Source organism: Gracilinanus agilis, chromosome 2 (assembly GCF_016433145.1).
Source record: "Gracilinanus agilis isolate LMUSP501 chromosome 2, AgileGrace, whole genome shotgun sequence".
Taxonomy (NCBI): domain Eukaryota; kingdom Metazoa; phylum Chordata; class Mammalia; order Didelphimorphia; family Didelphidae; genus Gracilinanus; species Gracilinanus agilis.
In genome coordinates, this window is record NC_058131.1 from 497,247,061 (window position 1) to 497,263,472 (window position 16,412).

Sequence of the window (16,412 nt, forward strand, 5' to 3'; positions counted from 1 at the left end):
TGCATGAGCTAGAATGTTCATGTGTTAAATTAGATTTAAGGGTCTGTTTATCAGTGCACGATTATAATAATCTGGCTATAAAGCCCTTTGAGAATAATATGATATAGTTCCAGATTTTTTTTTTAATTTCCAGTAGGTTGAGCACCAATTTGCTTTTGAAATTTCAAACTCAATCAGAATGGGAACATGTACATTTGCTTTATACCTTGTTTAGAGAGGAAGCCTTTTGGTTCCTTTTTGGTTCCTTTTAGATAGACTCTACTGGGTGAAGTGGTGCACATTTTTCTAATCATTTTCCAGAAAAGGAAGTCTCTGAACATGGCTCTAAAAATATCATAGCCTCTAATATGGTCCACTATTCCTTTCTTTTGAACTCATCAAGCATAGACCCAAAACTTCTCACCCATATCCATTGCTATTATGGAACCTCCCAAATTGTTCTAACATCAGTTTCATGTTTTGCTTTCCTCTTCCACTTTAGTATACAAATCCAAAGAAATCTTGGATAACACTCATTGCCTTGAATTAGTAGACCTTTGTTAGTACCAACTACTTTTTTTCCTTTCTTGGGCAGAATTATTTCTATTAGTGCATAGAATGTTATTGTTAAACTCCAATTTCTACTACTCCTTCAGTAACCGAGAACTTTATAGCAGCTAAGTTTGAGTTACCAAGGATCATGTTCCTTTCTCTTGATTTGAAGCCTTCTTGAAGAACTTTGTCCTTTAGCTATACATTTCCCATGGCTATTTAGGACAAAGGTTTTGATTTATTCCTCCAGTATTTGTTTTCCCTCATATTACACTCTACAGAAGAAGTTTCAAACTATTAGCAGTAATTTCTTGTACTACTATTCACAGTTCTTTCATTCTTTACCTAGGGAGGACCAGTAGCTGGTAATTCACACTGAATTCTGAATTGGGCAATAATGCTACTCTTGCCTGGCTGGCGACATTCAACTTATAAACTTGTCATGTGTTACTGTATTGTTGTCCCTTCTTGTGTGTTCAAGATCCGAACACAAAAGTTTCATAAATCATCAGTGACAGCCCACTTAGAAGCCAAAATTTCAGTTACTGAATTTGCTGCTAATAGCCTCTTCAAGAATCACTTCAGGGCCCCTTCACTTTCAAAAAGTTTGGGAATTGTTGAGTAGGTATCATTCTTTAGGCATGCCTGCTACATTACTAAGGCAGTAAAAATAAACTTGTCATGGACTAAGTTTCTCCTAAGACTATTCTATTGCTAAGTTACTGAAGAGTTTCTAAATTTTATCTTTTCTGGATTCATCTTTGATCTAGAGAGTTCTGTGATTCTGTATTGATCTCTGGAAATACTCTTTATATCTTTAGAAAAGTTTCTGCAGAGAAGGTATTAATCTTCATGGTATTTCAATGTGTATCTCTAGCTTGCTGTCTTTGGCATTCTGCAAAATTTGGCTCAGTGGAGGCAGAAACTCCAGAGATATTTTCTAGTATAAGACATCATCATCATCATCATCATCATCATCATCATCATCATCATCAACAACAACAACAACAACAACAACAACAACAATCACTTAGTACTTTAAGATTCATAAAGTACTTTGTATATATTCTCTCATTTGTTCTACACAGCAGCCCTGGGAGGTAAGTGCTATTATTCTATTCTTATTACAGAAGAGGAAACTGAGTCTTTCTGAAAGTGGTTAAGTTGCTAATTGCTCAGATCTCACACTATTATGTATGTGAGGCAGGATTTCAATTCTTTTGCCTGACTCCAGATGTAGGATTTTGTCCACTATTTCATATAGCCATCTCACTTACTAGGCTAAATATATGCATTATCAGTTCTTCATATAATTCCATATTAATATGATGTTACTGAAATACACGAAATCCTTTTTCATTTCATCTATAGTACTCTTCACTTGAATTAACTGATAGAATGATTCCCTTGCCAAATTCATTATATTTCCCCCAGTTATATCCCATCCCAAAACATCAAAAAATAAAACTTCCTTATTTTTATTTAGACAATCACCATACTTCCAGTTACTCATATTTGTAATATCTGCCTTTCTCTCATCTCCAACTCTCCTTCATCCCTAAATACCTAGTCATTTGCCAAATCTTGTCATTTTTCTCCCTAAAGCATATATCTCACCTATCATATTCTCTTTATGAATATAACCACCAGAATAGATCAGATTCTTATAACTTCTTTCCTGGCTAATTGTAATAACCTGTTACTTGACCATTTTGCCTCAAGTTTCTTCTCTCTTCAATCCATTTCTACAGCAGACAAAGTAGTTTTTTTTTCTTTTCAGCATCATTTAATATGTGATCTTCTACCATGATAATGCAAGCTTTTTGACAATATGGTCTTCCTTCCTTCCTTCTTTCCTCCTTTCCTTCCTTCCTTCATTCTTTCCTTCCTTCCTTTCATTCCTTCCTTCCTTTCTTTTTTTTTCTTTTTTCTTTTTTCTTTTTTCTTTCTTCCTTTCTTCTTAATTTATCTTTATTTTGTAATTTATTTTGTGTATATTTACATTACAAATACATATACATTTATTTCTATATATAACATTATCACATGCAACTTAATATATAGACTCATCTGATAATGAAAAACCCCTAATAAACTTCAGTCTTTCCTATTACCTCTGAATTCAGATATGAACTCTTCTGTTTGACATTTAAAATTCTTAACTACCTAGCCCCAATCTATCTTTCTGACCTTATAAATTACTCCCCTTCACACTTAGGGAATAATTAGCAGACTAGTTTGATTAAAATGGAGAGTACATAGTGTGAGTAATATGAACTTAGACAGGAAATGGAAATGGAGTCATGTTGTGAGGGACATTTTCCCCTTTTTTATTTAGAAAAATTTTCCATTGTTACATTATTCATGATATTCCGCTCCTTTCTTCCCCCGTCCCAAAGCTGACAAGCAATTCCATTGGGTTAAAATATATCATTATTCAAAACCCATTTCTATGTTATTAATATTTGTAGTAGCATGGTCTTTTAACAACACAACCCTAATTATATCCCTATCAAACTATGTGATCAATCATATGTTTTTCTTCTGCATTTCTGTTTCCACAGTTCTTTCTCTGGATGTGGATAGCGTTCTTTCTCATAAGTTCCTCTGTATTGTCCTGGGTCATTGCATTGCTGCTAGTACAGAAGTCCATTACATTTGATTATACCACAGTGTATCAGTCTCTGTGAAGATATTCTCCTGGTTCTGCTCCTTTCGCTCTGCATCAATTCCTGGAGGTCTTTCCAGTTCACATTGAATTCCCCCAGTTTATTATTCATTTCAGCACATTAACATTCCATCACCATCAGATACAACACAATTTATTCACTCATTCCCCAATCAATGGACACCTCCTATGAGAGACTTCAAAATACAACCTGAACATATTTTACTTAATCCTAGTGGCAATAGGGAGTGAAGATCTTTCAAATTGGGAAATGACATGGTCAGTTGTATCTTTTATTAGTAATAATTTTGTATCTATTTGGAGATGGATTGGAGGCACTTAGAAGCTGAAAGCAGAGAGACCAACTAAAAGGCTTTTTACTATATTTTGAGTAAAATGGAATGAAGGCTTGAATTAGGATAGATGTTGAAGAAATAGGGTGTTCAGAACGATTGGGAGATGTATAATTCAGTTAAAATGAAACTTGGAAAATGATTACATTAGGGATCTGGAAAGGAAGAGAGAAGATCTTAGAATTATTTATTTTTAATTTATTCATATCAAATTCAGTCTTGGGTCCTCTGTATTTGCAAATAGCTTCAAGCCACATATACCAGCGTACTGAACCATATTTATCCCTTAGGTTTTTTTAAGGCAAAATGATGATAGTGATGAGAATGTAACCTTTGCTGAAATTATGGAAAAGGAAAAAAAAATCTAGCATGTCCCTTAAAGGCGTATGGGTCTTGTCACCATTATCTAGCTGAGAGATGCATTATATTATAGAGGCTAGATAGCAGACAGGGAGATGTAGATTTTAGTCTCTTATTGACTTTTACTGACTGTGACTGTGGAGAAGTCATTTAACTTCTCAATACTCCAACTATGTAAGAATATAAAGTGTAGAACAGGTCATATTCTGCTTTAATATTTTCTTCATTTTTAATGCATTCCACACATTAATATATGCACAGGTCTAATCCTAAAATAATAGAAATTGCTACTTACAACTTCTTAGCAAACTTTAGAACTAGCAAATCATCATTTCTATATAGTTTGGAATTTTCTCTCCCATTTAATAAAATGTTTTTTTTATCATTTAATTGACTAAATTTTCATTTTCTGCATTTATGTGAAATTAGAGAAGTCTATCAATGTAGTACTTCCTTTCAGTTCTTTATAGAAAGCCCTATTATGTTAAGGAAGATTCTGGTTGAAAATTAATTCTTATTTTTTCTTCAAAATACTATATTAAAATTGAACTGTTGTACTTATTTTCTTTTTCTGCCTCACCATTCTCTACATTGAGATTTTTCCCCTCCCTAATGGTTATCTGGATAATGAATATTTACTATTTTCTCTTACAGGCAATTCAAATTGTATTGAAATTTTCTACTGGCTGTAAAGTATTGGAGAAATTGCTACTTTTACAAATTTCACTTACATCTCTAAATAAATTGGAAAGCTGAAAATAGCATATAATGTTTTTTATAATGTTTATGTGTTAATATGTGTTAGGATTTTGTATGATTAATTTTATCATAGTTACTATTTTTATTACTTAAGACCCATTCTTGAAGCAATAAATACTGTATTGTATAGAAAGATATAAGAATTTTCCTAATGGATTAAAATGATAAGTATATATAATATATATAAATCATATGTAACATAATAAATTATATACACACAGTAAAGTATACATATATACTATAATATATTGTATATGTACACACATGCAATTTTGTGTGTACACAAGTACATATATATGTACTTGTGTACATATATACAGACATACATAAATGTATGTGTATATATATACCTATCCTTCAAGGGCTTATACTCTTCATTCCATTCAAACCAAGCTGCTAATTATTCTAATGATTTCTTATATACAGCTGATCACATCCCACTCCCATACTTCTATTCAAGTGATTATATTGATTTATTTCCCATAAAGCTGTTTCATAATGTATTTTCTTAATTTAAATTTTTACTTTTTCTTTCCTTTTATCTAGAAGGAGGATGGGAATTGAAGAGAAATGTCAAAGCATAGAGATCAAGAGAAGTAGGATGGCCAAGTGAAGAAGATTCATAGAAAGAATAGGTGAAATAAGATGGAAAGAAAAAAAAAATATTTGAAAGTATTTTGTTATTTTTATGTCATTTCTGCCATAAAATGGAAAAGACACCATATAATACTATCTAAGGGAGTTTTTGAAATCTTAATATTTTATAAAAAAAACTCACAGCACTGGGCTAAGTATTGTGCATATGATGAAAGGTAAAGAATTCCTTCTCCTGAAGAGTTCACAGACTAATGGAGAAGACTACATACAATAATGTACAAACATGCAAAACATCTGAAATAATCAACAGAAGGAAGGCACTAATATTAAGAGGGATTTGGAAAGCCTTCCTAAAGAACAGGGGTCAGCAACATATGGCTCTCGAGCCATATCTGGCTCTTTTGAGGGTCTGATATGGCTCTTTCTGCAGGAGCCATAAAGTCAATTTTTTTTCAGGCTCTGTTATAGGAGCACGCACTGTAAGCACTGTACGGCTCTCACGAAATGACATTTTAAAAAATGTGACGTTTATGGTTCTCACGGCCAAAAAGGTTGCCAACCCCTGCTATAGAAGGTGGGATTTAAGCAGTGGTTTAAAGGAAACTGGGAAAGTCAGGATGCATAAATGAGGGGGCATAGTATTCCAGACACGTGGGAAAACTGGTAAAAAAAAAACACATATCAACTGGAGGTGGAGGGTGTATTTCTGTGTGTGTGTGTGTGTGTGTGTGTGTGTGTGTGTGTGTGTGTGTGTGTGTGTGTGTACATACAGGCAGGGGAGATTTTACAAAAATCCTAAATCCTAAATTAAAGCTGTTCTCTTCTAATTAATCAACCTGAGAAGTCTTATGGTCAATAAGGATGTTGTAGGTCACCTGAAAAGCAAACAAAAGAATTGTAACTGCCTTAAGAGCCTTTGAAGTTATAGATTAAACCAGTGGGAAATTCGCCAGATTGTCATTATATCTGAAAAGAGCCGGAAGGCTCCAGCAGCTAGTGTAATTATGCAAGTTTTGTGAGCCTTGAAAATTTTGTGATTGTATTGAGCTCTCTCCTAGCCTTCATAAAGCTCTACACCAACTCAGTTTCTGAGAACTGCTGTTTGGCCCACGGCATAGAGATAAATTAAGAGAGGAAAACAAAAATGGCACCCAGCTTCCTCTGCTCACCAGGAATTTCTCTACCTGATGTGGTGCTAAATGTATACAAGGGACAATGTACTCTTTCCCACTTAGTGTCCAACTGTGAGTGGAGCAGGATAGAGAGCTTGTTCTTTAAAGTGGTCTCTGGTTATAGGGTGGGCTAAATGCACAGCTGTGGTTCATTATGGGTGGAATTCCAATTATAAAAGAGACCAGCTGGGTGTAGAAAAGGGTCAGTGATAAGGACAGGGATGCTCTGCAAGCTTCTTGGGTTTCTGAGCAGCTCTCTAAGAAGCAATGGAAGTTATATTAGTCCTATGGAATGAGGGGACCCTAATAATAATCACCTTAAGGGAAGTTAATTTTTTACCCCCTGTGAATAAGGAAGTCACTATCAATTAACAACTTTCTTAAAGTGAGAGCTGGTCTGAGAGAAAGGAAGGAAAGTAAAGGATGGAAATCTGGTGCTGTGTTTAACGGAAAAGAAAAGGAAGCAAAAGGAGAAAAGGCCCGATTTTGTTTTAAGGTGATGAAGTGGGAAATGCATAAGAGGAATTCTGGGCCCTAATGAAAAGTGAGCACTCATGAATGAAAGGGTGTGAGATAGTGGGTTCTTGAATAATATAACTCAGTGGGAAAATAATATAAATTCAATGAATTTTCAAGTGATTAAAGTATTGAGAGATCATTTAGTTTATTTATGTGTGTATGTGTTTCTTTACATAGTGGTATATATGGAGCAATGGTTTAGGAATTAAGAGACAAGAATATAATTTCCAGCTCTACTGCTACTTTGTGTGTTACACTGGACAATATACCTAATTGTTCCCGAACCTCACATTCCTCATCTGTAAAATGAGGGCAGATGTTCTAGATGATCTGTACAATCTCCTTTAAGTCTAAAATTTTATGATTTGAAATTTAAAAAAAAACTGAGGTTGAGATTTCTCAATGCTGCTCAAAAGCAAATGCATTCAAATACTACTTCACTTATTTAATCTATGTTACCTTGAACAAGTCAGATCTCTTTGGCTCTACTAAGTTCATGAGGAAGAATAATCAGAAAATCCTAAAAATTAGACTTTCCCAAAAGGGATATTTCATCAAGTGGGAATGCGTATGTAATCTTTAGACCTTCAGAGACATAAGAGCGAACCTAAAAAGTATTTCAAATAAACTATTTCAACTTTTTTAGACATGAAGAATCTAAAGAATAGATCTTTACTCAGATATTTTTGAATATTTGAAGCCTGATATGGCCTTTTGGGTAATTTGGGTGTTGATAAAAATTCTGGTCAGAGGAGCAAAATACTATGGGAAGTGGTCATGGGAATCTACTTATTGAATTCAACTCAGTAAATATTGTTTACATTCTGGATTAAGTGTAGGGATACAAAGACAGAATCAAACAATTCATTATGATTATGGAGCTGATATTCCATTCTTTCTTCTTAAGCACTTAAGGTATGAAATATATCTTACTACTTTCTCATCTCCCCTAGACCAATTGTTCAAGGGATGGAGAGAATTCTCCCCCTGTCTGTCTCAGTGTCTGTGTCTTTGACTATATCTATGTCTGTCTATCTCCCTGTCTGTGTGTCTGTGTGTCTGTGTGTCTGTGTGTCTGTCTATCTGTCTGTCTGTCTGTCTGTCTGTCTGTCTGTCTCTCTCTCTCTCTCTCTCTCTCTCTCTCTCTCTCTCTCTCTCTTTTTCTCTCAGTATTGTAGCAGACAGAGATAGAAGTTGAGAATTTTCACAATTATCCAGTGGAGATGCAAAGATGAGAATTGTTATTTTTTGACTCACAACTTCGTGAATCAATATTATGAAATTTTCATAAAGGTTTAAAATTAATGGAGCCTAGGTATGTTTGCTCTGTTAAGAATAAATCAACAAAGTTCATGTGTTTCAAGCGGTACAGCCCCTCCACCAAAAAAAAATTAAAATCTTGTTTTTCTGCATTTTGCTATTTTCAGGCTATATCTCCCTTTTTTACAAATCTTCTGAGGATATTTTGTTCTAGTTGAATGAAGAAATCAAGGAAAAATATTCCTTAACCTGCTCTGACACCTTCTTTAAATAGTAATACACACAATTTCAATATTTAAAAGCTTTCTATAACTAAAATATGAATTCAAATACCTTCAAAACAATTTTAAAAACACTAAAAATTAACTGCATACTATTTTTCCTATTTTGTTGTGGTTCATTCACACAGCTTTGACATATGTATTGGCAAGAGATACTCTTTACCTACCCTTTTTCAAAAGATTTATAACCTAGCCTTGTAGAGTTTTCAAATTCATTAAAGTCACAGCATTTTTGCTTGGTTGTTAAAATTTACATTGTTATCTATTTTCCTTAATGTTTTTTTCTTATTTATTCCTTTTCTTTCTGTCTTGACCTTCATATGTTCAAACTGATTACTAGCCAGAATTGACTATGTATGTAGCAAGGACAATGGGGTACACCTTCTTCCTTTTACACATAGACTACGAAATCAAAGATTAGGAAGAGACCTTAGATATTATCTATTTCTGACTTTGTGAAAGCCCCTGGACCCCCTCCAATGATTTCAACAATCTATGAAAAAGAATTTAATGAGGGATTATTACATGCAAAGCACTCTGTGGTTGTTCAGTCTTTTTCGTTTGTGTCAGCCTGTGACTCTCTATCTGGGCTTTTCTTGACAGAGGTAATGGAATAGTTTGCCATTTCCTTCTCTAGCTCATTTTACAAATGAGGAACCTGAGGCAAACAGGGTTAAGTGACTTTCTCAAGGTTGCACACATAAATAAGTCTCTAAATCCAGATTTGAACCCAGGAATATGAATCTTCCTGGCTTCAGACCCAACAGTGTATCTACTGTGCCACCTAATGCACTGCATACAAATAAAATAAACTAGAAAAGTGGGGCAGTTGATGTTTGCAAGGAGCTCACATTCTAATAGAATTGGAGTTCTTAAATCTTTCTGTGTGATGAATCCATTGGTAGTTGTATAAATCCTGTTGGCTCCTATTAGGAATAATATTTTATACGTATAAAAATGCATAGGTTAAATAGGAATTCATATCAAAATATAATTCTCTCTCATATGTGTATATGTATATGCACATTCATGTATACACATCCCCACACACTTATGTATGATGCATTAATTCATAATCCACATATATGTATGTGCACATACAATCACACATTCATACGTGTGCACTGTGTGTGTGTTTGTGCATAGTTTATAGACCCAAAATTAGAATCTCCATAATGAGGACAAGTCAGATGGAAAGCCCCTGTGGTCCTTACAATACAGAAGTCCAGCAGATGCTACAATATTTTTGAAATGTTTTGAAAGTCCACTGATAAAGGCATATGCATTTCCGATGTTGAATCATTTGGTGGAGCCAAGGGCATTGGTAGAAAGAAATTTCTTTTCCATGTCTTCAGTAGACCCTATGACTGTTAAATAAGCAGGGGATGCAGAACCACTTGCCTGATCAGATCTGCCCAAGAGGTGTTTCCTTAGATGGAGGTTGCTGGGGATTTTCTGGAAGCAGGGTTGAGAGAAAGTAGTTATTTGTGTTTCTTTTAGTCTCAGCATTCTGTGCTATTTCTATTCAGGTCTTAAAGGATCTGGTTGTTGAGCCAGTAGGAGTGTTTTGACGTCTGAAACATGCACACTGTTTCCTGTTTCTCCTTGGGGTTGTTTTTTGGGGAAAAAACTCTGAATTTTCCAATTTTTCAGAAAATGAGGGCCTATGAGTTAGATGTTTTGATAACACAGAAAAGTTGTGTTAGCATTAGGCCCAGAATTCAGGTTTGTTGATGTCTAGGACAGTATTATTTCTAGAACATTTTACTTCTCTCCACCCAAAAGGTATCATAGTATGAATACAGAATCCTATTTAGAGTTGGTTCAGGGTGTGCTAACTCTAAACAGGCTAAGTAGGCAAAAAAATAAACATTTACTCTGACAAAGTTTCACATTTACTATTTGGCTAAATGGATTTTGGACTTTACTCTTCAGAACTTGACTCATCAAATTTTTCCCATCAGAGGTGATATTCTTTAGAAGCATTAAAGGAAAGAGGTTTCTGTCAAGGCTTCCATGAATTCCTCTTAATTATAAATCATATGATCAAAATCCTTTTCATTCATCTGTCTCTGGAAGATTGCATACTTTTTAAATCAAATTATTAAGATATATAAGAGAAATAATGATAATTATCTTGCATCAGAGGTCATATACTAAAAAAATTTTCATTCATTCATCACATTTTTGTTTATTCCCATTTTCAACCCTTAAATTCATAATGACACATTTAATGAGGTTAATTTGAGTTCTATCCCAGAATTCTATGTGAGTCTTAGAATATAATTCTAAATATCTAGAGCATTTGTTATCTTCAGGCTTCTTACCTGAGAAGAAGAACCAAAAATAATTAAACACCAAGTACCTTTAGACACATATTTGAATTAATAGAGCAGAATGGATTTTAAACTAAAGAGACATCTGAAATTTCCACTTGACTACTCAATGGACAATACATTCAGTTAACAACCTGCAAGGAGGATGAGTTGTCATAACGGCTGTCCAGTAGTTTTTTGTTTTCTTTTCTTTTTTCCTAGAAAGAAAGGAATATAAAGCACATTAACAGTGGTCACAGGTGTGACTCTATCATAGTGTGCCAATCTGAGGTTCTGTAAAGGCCAAGTGCAATAAGTCAAATTATTTGCATTTCTTGATTCACTTTTAAATAAATTAGATTCTCAAATAACAAATTTATTAAAATGAATATAATATCTCTCATGACAGTAATTTAGATGAAGGAAGCACACAAATGGTCTGGGATTGGAGCATTGCATTCTGAGTTAAGAGACTATGGGTTCAATTATTATCTCTAGTCTTTATTTTGTTTGTGACCTCAGCAATATTACAGTGCTTCATTTTGGAACTTGAAAAGGCATTAAACCTCATCTAGTTCAATCTTCCAGTTTTATAGATGAGTAAACTGACACTCAAAAAATGAAATGTTTTTTGAAAAATCAATCAGTGTTATTCTTTACAATAAATTCTTCTAGGTCAATGTCCAGGTTCATTTGTAAAGGAGAGAGTAGAACTCAGTACCATTTCCTACATAATAATTTGACCTCTGAAAAGTGAATTAATATTTAATATTTTTGTTTTGATATGCTTTGTTTTATGTCACCTTCAATTTCTAAAATATCCTTTCTCTTTCCTCACTCCACGGAGTTGTACCTTAGAATAAAGAATAAATAAGAGGGGTGAAAAGTTCAGTAAAACTAAAGATAACATTAATCAAATCCATGATTGTATGCACTCTTCCATCCCTATAAGTTTCTACCTTTGCAAAAAACACAGGGAGGGAGGTATATTTTCATGTCTTCAATGGCCAAAAGTGGCCATTATAATTTTCACATTATTCAATCTCAAGTACTTTTCCCCCTCATTTATATTTTTATACTCTCTCTCTTGTTCTTTCTCTCTCTATTTCTCATACACACACATATCATTTTACTGATTTTTGCCAAATTCAATTTGCCTCAGTTCTTGTGTTTTCTGAGGTTTCTCTGAATTCTTCATATTCTTCATTTCTTCTAGTCTGACAATAATCCATTAGTCAGGCAGCATGATCTGTTCAAGAGTTTCCCCATCAATGGACACCTCACTTATTTCATGTTATTTGCTGCTACAGAAATGTCTTTGAAATATTTTTGGTAACTATTAGACTTACTTTTTCGAGTTATGCATTCAGCCATGGGACTTTTTGGTCAAAAGGGAGAAAAAATTCAGTTTCTTCTGAACAGTTTTAAATTGCTTTCCAGAAAATGGTTGAGCCATTTCATAGCTCCATGAAAAATATGTATGCCTCTATCTGTATGTGTCTATTCCTCCCGCAATGATTATTCCCATTTTGTCATCTTTATCATCTTTGACAATTTACCAGATATAAAGTGAAACCTCAGTTGTTTGGATTAGCATTTCTTCTTACTCTTAGTGATTAGAGCAATCCTTCAAATGGCTGTTAAATGTTAGTGATTCCTCTTTTAAGAAGTGGAAAACCAACTAATATTTCTTTAAATTTCCCTCCAAAGTATTTTCTTGCCTGAAGAAGTTTATAAGGTTGTACTTATTTTCTCCTCCATTCTCTTTCCCTGCATATACACTGTGAGGACAGTTATCAGTGCTAGGTCAGTTTGGCCTCAAAGAGCAGGAGCAGTTGTAATGGGCAGATTGATGCTAATCATTCCCTTCTGCCTGGGAGTGGGATAGAGGACTCTGACTTACTCCCTAATCCCTCAACCTTATTTGACCAGACACATGGTGGAACAGACCAGATCAACTACATACTTCAGGCCAAAGTAGAATCTAGACTAAGACCCAACATTAATAGAAGATAGTATCAGTGGGGAGGCATTAACCAAGGGAAGAAGCAGGAAAGGCTCTTGTAAAAGGTGGAGTTTGAACTGAGTTATGATGAAGCCAGGAAAGCCCAACAGGAGAAGGGAAGAGGAATAGATATAGGGAAGAGCCAATGAAAAGGTAGAGTTGAGAAAAAGGGGTAATGGGAGAAGAACAGCTAGAAGGTCAGCTTTGTTGGATTAAAGTATGAATGGACGGGAGTAAAATGTAAGAAGATTGTAAAGACATCAAGTGCGGACTGTGAAGGGCTTAAAAAGCCAAGTAAAAGTTTCTATATTTGATCCTGGAGAAAACAGAATGCCTTTATAATTGATTGATTGAGTTTTTGTAGAGGACTGATCTAGTCAGACTTGTGCTGTAGAAAGAATACTTTGTTAATGGAGGAGAGGATAGATTGGAATCTGAAGGAATTAGAGGCAGTCAAATGAATCATTTCTATCCTACATTCAATACAAAGATGGTCCCTGATAACACTGTTTATTTCCTACTATCAGCTTCAGACTTTCTATTTATCGTCTTCAACATCTTTTCCTACTTTGATAGCTACTTAATCAAAAAGTCTGAACAATTTAAATTATGATGGCTATAGTAAACCAATACATAGGTTATTATTTCTTCTTTTTTCTAAGAGTTCAGCACTAGTCCTTATCATAAAGGATGTTAAAATTCAGATAAAAGCTCCCTCAAACTCCATAACCTTCTAATTCTTCAGCCTCTTTCAATCTCATGGCCTACTTCTTCATAACATTTCAATGACACATAAGGGATGAAATGTCTCTCTTCCCAAATTGAAAATGCTGACATTTTTCTATCTGATCACAATCTCCTTTTATTCTATCTCAACCTATGTATTATTCCTCCTAAATCCACTTTTTGTATCCATTGAGAACTAAAAACTTTATGTATTTCAAAACTTTCTTATCCCCACATTATTCTGGCTCTGGCTTCATTTTTCTCCCTCTTTAATCTCAATATGATTGTCAGCTATTTCAACTCTACATTGCCTTCTATTCTGGAATAATTTTTCCTCTCTTCCAAAAACTACTCTTTTCTTTCCAAATCTTAACCTGGATTATGAAAAAGAGAGAGAGAGAGAGAGAGAGAGAGAGAGAGAGAGAGAGAGAGAGAGAGAGAGAAAGGCAATTGAGAAAGTCAAATGAGAGGAGTAAATTATTTCATCATAGAAATCTATCATAAGAAGAAAAGATGGACTGGTCATGTCACTAGGGTGAAGGATGAGAGGTGTACAGCCTCAGTGTCCCATGAGTACTTTTATAATGTAAGGAGATTATTAAGAACTCTAGAATATAGAGTGGATGCCCAGTGGAAAACTTCTGAAAATACGTGGCTGAGAATTGCACATGCACAGGGTTTCATAGATAGGTTGCTGTATCATGAGAGAGAATATTCAAATTGATAAAGTCACAGTTTCATTTGAATATCTGAGTTGAGTATGGTATATTATTATTGCATTACATTTATTGATCATGATTTCATTGAGCCATATCTTGATTGGCACTATTTTCCTCTGACTTTGAACATGTTGGGACTATATCACTCAGAGTAGAATTACTAGGTCAAATGAGTAAAAGTGGATCTGATAAACTTTTGTGCTCCATTATGAAGACTTAATTATGACCTAATTTAAACAGCTTAGTAGTTTTGAATGCCTTTATTTTAATTGCTATTCAATCAAATAGAGAGAGTAGGAGATACAAAGGCAGACATATAAGAACAGAGCAGAGAAAGGCAGAGAGAAAGAGAGTAAAGGATTAAATAGGGAGCATATAGACTATTAGTCTAAGATTTAAAATATCAGCATAATGGAATTACGTGCATTCTCTCAAAGATTCCAAGCATTCGGACAAACCTGAGGCCTTTAGATGCCTCAGGAGCAGAGTAGAACATTCACTGTTATGTCCTAGCAACTCCCAATTGTCAGCTTAAGTTTATAGAGTGAGATATTGTAATAATGTGCCCCATCATCCCTAATCTGCGAGGCCAGCCTTGAAAATAATATTCATATATGAAAGGTCACTCCCAGGTTAGACAAACAGAGCTATCCTGTACTAATTTCAGAAACCTATAATTATGGATGCTGTGCCTAGGGCAGTGTGACTTGCCAAAAGTCTCAACTTCGAATACTTTTTTCAAGCTATGATTGATGGGCTTCCTTCAGGAAATGTGAAACCAGTGAACTTGCCTTTGTTTATAACCTTACAAGTGCCATTTATAAAAGGATGTGTCACAGGTAATAAAATAGAGCAGATGTCTAAAGGAGGTTTAAGAGACAGAGTTATTCATCCTTTGTGCCATTTGGATTATTACTGGCAATGTCAATATGTTCCATTTGTACATTTCCTTGACTCTACCCCTCAAAGACCATTATGAAAATAGCCTTCAGCTTGTGACAAGAGCACATGTCCTTGCTTTCTCTCAGATGGCAGTCGTCATCCAAATGAAGAGAGAAGCACTCTGGAGACCATTTGAGAAGCCCTTTCTGGAAAGATTTTCCTTTTTGTTAGGTTAAGTTACATTTGGTTTGGTGAGTCCCCAAGAGTACAGCTCATTCTTCTCACCCTTCCAGGATCAATAGGGTATTATTTCTATTAGACTTTCAAACTGCAGGAAACTTTCCATTATATCAGGCTTCAATTTATGGCCATTTATTTTTAATGTGTTTTTCATCACTTTTCTTGTCACTTTTGTTTATTATCAAAAAGGAAATAAGGATAAAAATCTGCCCTTCTTGGCAAGAACACACCCCCTCAACCTTTAAAGGGGTAGTTACTCTCATGTCAAAGAACAGAGAATTCACCTCGCTTTGTTTGACAACTGCCTCTTTCCTTTGCCAACCCAAGCCCCTTCTGGTTCCTGCAGTAAATTATGCATATTATATAACTCTTATCCCAACCACAAAAGAATAAAATGTCCCAAACAGAAGATAATCACTAATTCTGCTATAGGATCAATCTATACAAGCAGATGAGGAACAGTTTTCTTGAAGCCCATTTAAAAGAATTTTTGTTGAAAAAGAAATTGTGAAAAGTTTATGAGTGCAATGAATTTCCTTTGGAATCAGTAAATGTTACCTTTGTCAAAAAGCTTTAATAGGAAAGTTGTTCAGATCAGTCCCTGGGGGACTGGAGAAGGTGAGTGGAAATCCCTGCTTGTTTATTTTCTTTAAAACACTCCAAAGCTTTGCCCACTTTTGATTCTCCACAACATTTTGCCCTCATCACTTTGAGGCTTATCTTGGATTCAATTGCTTATTTCCCAACAGCCCCACTTTCCCCTGCTGAAAATTCTCATTTGTACTGTGTCCCAGGAAAGTTTGTGAAAAAGGTTCCTAAGCATTGTGTCTGTGTTCTTTCCATAAGTAACAACCTCATAGGATATTTTCTAATGCATAGTAGTTACAGTAAATTTGAGCCTCTCTCTATTACCAAACATCACATCTGGGGGAGCTGTCCTTGCTGGAGTACCTGACTCCTGAGTATCAGCTTGTATTGTAGGATGTGCATTGCCTCAAAGGAAAAAACAAAACAAAAAAAAAAAA

The 16,412-nt window shown here is 34.7% G+C and overlaps 1 pseudogene; it reads left to right on the top strand.

Moving 5' to 3' along the window:
• Positions 1–928: 928 nt before the first annotated feature.
• Positions 929–16,412, top strand: part of LOC123234026 — a 45,973-nt pseudogene continuing 30,489 nt past the window's right edge.